The sequence below is a fragment of the Meleagris gallopavo genome, chromosome 1, assembly GCF_000146605.3.
Source record: "Meleagris gallopavo isolate NT-WF06-2002-E0010 breed Aviagen turkey brand Nicholas breeding stock chromosome 1, Turkey_5.1, whole genome shotgun sequence".
Lineage (NCBI taxonomy): Eukaryota > Metazoa > Chordata > Aves > Galliformes > Phasianidae > Meleagris > Meleagris gallopavo.
In genome coordinates this window covers 167,120,571-167,124,746 of record NC_015011.2, presented here as the reverse complement: position 1 = coordinate 167,124,746, position 4,176 = coordinate 167,120,571, and positions in this window count along the sequence as shown.

Sequence of the window (4,176 nt, the reverse complement as noted above, 5' to 3'; positions counted from 1 at the left end):
CAAACTTAAGTCCAATCAAATAAATAAATAATGTAGCAAACATCCAAACAAAGCCACATTTATACCATTAGTCACCTTCAAATAAATAATACTGTTCTAATGTACTAATAAGATAAACTCTAGCTAACTGGAACAGGTTGCCCAAGGAGGAATGTGGTTCTGGGCAGCCTGGTTTGATGGTTGATGACCCTGCACATAGCAGGGGGATTGAAACTAGATGATCTTTGTGGTCCTTTTCCACCCAAGCCATTCTGTGATTCTATGATTTTGTCAGCAGGTCACAACTGAGGTTGTAGTTCAGAAATATTGAACTGACAATAGTGTTTTTTTCTTATAGTGCACTGCCCGAGCATACAGTTGTGCCAGCACAGTAAATCTTTAGGATGTACTAGAAAACAGATTGCTGAACTGATCACAATCTGTCTCATGATCAGATGTACATTTTAGCGTCATGCTCAGTTGTATCAGTAGTTAAGGACAGCGTACTACAAGGAAGAAAGAGCACAGATGAAAGGGAAAGAATGCTTTAAGCCAGTTATGTCACCAAAAACATGATAAATGCCATCACTAGCAGACTGTTGCCTTTGCAGGCAGGGGCACCTTGAGGGCTGCTGATGTAGGGCTGTTCTTTGCATCATAGGTTACCTCCTCGTGCTAGGTATTCGATGAAGGAAAGGGGGCTCACATCATAGCTCAGAACAGGAATTATGAATTAATCAGAAAGGTGCTGTTTACATCTACTTGTGAATTTGTCCTTACAAAGAAAATGAGGTGGTATTGCATCTGACGTTATCCTGGTGAAGTTACTGAGGGCAACTGTTGCTATGTTCAGCTGTGACAGCATAACTTTTTAAAGCTAGAGGGCTGCTTCTGAAGAAACCTATCATATCCAGTGCAGTAGAGGCTAACGTGTTCCAGGGTCGGTCTTGGACGCTGGAGCAGATGCCTGTCAAGTCTTACTCACCAAACGTGAAACTTTTCTGACACTAACTTTGCCACAGGAGCTAAATCTCACATTTGCAGTGCACTGTTGCATCTTGTCCTGCTCTGTGACTTCTGTTGGCAGGTGCATCTGATTACTCAATTGTAGATGAGGCGGATCCCAGCCGTGATGTAATGCTGCAACCTGTTATGTGACCTGATTTTTTCATGTCTTAGTAACTGAAAGGCTTTTTTTTTTTTTTAGAATATCGAAGTGTTCATTTAGTCATGATGGACCAAGTGGATTTTCTTAGTGTTGTACAATATAAGGACTTACTTAGGTTGAGGATCAATCAATCAATAGAACAAAGGGAAAAAAAACTGTAAAAAGTACTGTCAGATTATGATTTTCATGATGCATGAAAAAATTTTTAAATGGAATTTGAAGTTATTTTAGTTGAAAGACTCTAATTTGCTGTTCACTTACTTTCTGTGCTGTACTCAACTTCTAGGGAAGAACCACACCAGTTAGTTCCATTAGCCTTCATTATCTGCTGCACTTTTGGCTTTTCTGTCTGAGTCAGTATATGGGTAGTACATACTGAAAGAAAAGGTGTAAAGCTGCTAACACAATATTTTTAAGTGCCTGTTTTGTATGTATTTAATATGTTTTAACTTCAAACTAAGTTATGGATTTATTGTCCTGTCTTGCTAGAGATGTTTTGGAGGCATCTGAACAAAGTTTTTCTGGGGATCAATGTGTTCAAGATGATGAGATGCCAAGTACTGTGACAGTGAAGGTTTTATAATTATCCATAGAACAGAAGTGCATTTGAATTTTGAGGATATTTTCAATGAATTTTAATGCAGTTTTCTAAATTAATATTTCTCTTTTCTTAGCTTGTACTGTGTATTATTTGAGAAAAATTTTTCATTCTTGTTACCTATTACCATTGATGGCAGTGCTGTACGGAGAAAACAAAAAGAAAAAATGGGCAAAGTGTTCTTCACAGCCTGCTTTGCAAAAAGAGAGACAAATATAGTGTGTGTTTACCTGCTTTTTTTTTTTTCCTTGATGTGAAAACAGAAATAATTGTTTGAAATCCAACTAATGGAGGTCATAAGCTTTTCCTCTTTCCTGCAGTCCTGAGGTGAACTACCACAGGAGATAAGTGCTTATTTCTGAGCACGGGTGGGAGAGTAGGAGGGATGAGGGGAGCTGAGGACTATTCAGTTCTCATATATAACTTGCCATATAATTTGCCAGCTTTGTAAATACAGCACTAAGAAAACTGATGTACATCAGTTTTGCACGTGTACTGATAGAAGATGAAAAGTCAGTTGTTTGTCTCTTTGTGGGACAGATAAATCATAAAATCCAAATATTCAAAAGGTTTGAATCCATCACCTAAATAATATCCTTCAGTTTAAGGAATGCAATTAATTATGAGTACAGATTTCTTTGAAGTTCTGCCTGGATTACAAGCTTAAATATTTATTTGCACCTGCCAGGCAGTTAACTACCTCAAATATTATGCGAACATAAAAAGCACATACATAAAGTTGTAGCTGTTATGGATCTCATCTGCAGAATTCCTGGCAAAGACTTAGAAGTCATCTTTGAAAAGACTGGAGATGCTAAAATCCCTTGGGCAGAAGATTTCTTTATATTGCATCTGCCATTTTTACTGCTCAGTAGTAAACCACTCCAGGTTAAAAAAGATCACTAGGATTTGTCCATATATCTAACTACAGCAAAGCAGATCTGTTAGATCTAGAAAGAACTAACCAAAACTTGAATACTTTGGGTTAATGAGTTAAAAGTGTTTAACTTCACTTCCTGGTGTTTGCTTGTTTTTAACTGGAAACTTCAAAGGTAGTCTGGAAAGGAAAACTTACAATCAAGTTAATCTAGGTTTTATATTTGAAAATTTCTAGGACTTGGGAGGGACTGTTTTCAAGTGATTTATCAAAAGATCCAAACATATAAAGTTTGTCTGGGCTATATTGTATATTATGTAACACTGCTATTTGGGTGATCTAAACAGAAAGAACATAGAGTAGAAGGAATGTGGTAAAGAAAATGTTTATTTGGAGTTAGGAAAGCAAAATGTTGTAACAGAAGTTAGTCTGGTTCTGGTCCTCAGTGGTAATTGTGCCTTTGTATGAAATCTTGCAATTGCATAAATGAAATTGAATACACTGAGACATTTTTAGACAAGATACTGGTGACTATAGCACTTCTATTTTGTTTTAGCATTGATTCCCAGCAGAAGCCAATAGACTAAGAATTAAGTAGTAGGAAAACATTCTGTGGCTGAAATCAATTTAAAAAAAAAAAAAGAAAGTATTTGTATATCTGTATTTGCGTACTACCATTGTTATGGGCAATATGTTGGAGGAGGAGCGTGCTGTACGTTATATGAAACCAATATGTTTTCTTTGGTATTCACTGATTGTCTGTTCCTTAATATGAAAAAAAATAGCAAATAATTGCATTTCTGCAAAAAAAGAAGAAAAAGTTAGAACTTATTTCTAAGTTATCCCCTCTGTGTACTCTTTAGTTCATGGATCTAGAGATGGAGGAAAGATATTTCATGTCCATTTGTAGTTGCTTTCTTAGAAGTGTTCGTTTTGTGGGTACTTGACTGCTTGTTCTCCAGATGACAGTATTTTTAATATAAAGAAAATTAGAAAATTAGAAAATTCTTAGAGTGTCCAGTAAAACGCATCCTTAGAGGTTCTTTCTTTCTGATACTTTACCATATCATTGCAAATCTAAGGCACTAAAAGCACATATTAGCTAAGTCCATCACAGATCAAGTTTCATGAATGTTCTCAAAATAAAGCCGTGGAGAAGCCTATGTGCATTTGTGAGGCTCAAAGCCATTTACAGCAGTAGACCTCCTTAGATGAGAGTCTGGCAAAAGTCATTTGCGTGCATGGAACATGGAGCTTTGTGGAGGAAACTGGTGGAAATCTGAAGTTGCTCCAGTTGAAGAACTCCTGCAGTTTTCCTGTTGGGAATTTGCTCTATACTTCCATTAAGACTGCACGCTGGAGAAAGAGGTCCTCATGATGTCTTTCCCATCTATTTCTGTCCCCATAAGTCCTTTCCAATAATCTGTTGCATCCTTTTTGCTTTTGTGTTGTGCCACTAATGCATTTAGTCAAATTACTGCAAAAATTAATAGGATATTCAGATGGGAAAAGTAAGCAACAAGTCCTAGTGACTTGATATAGCTCTTAAAAAAA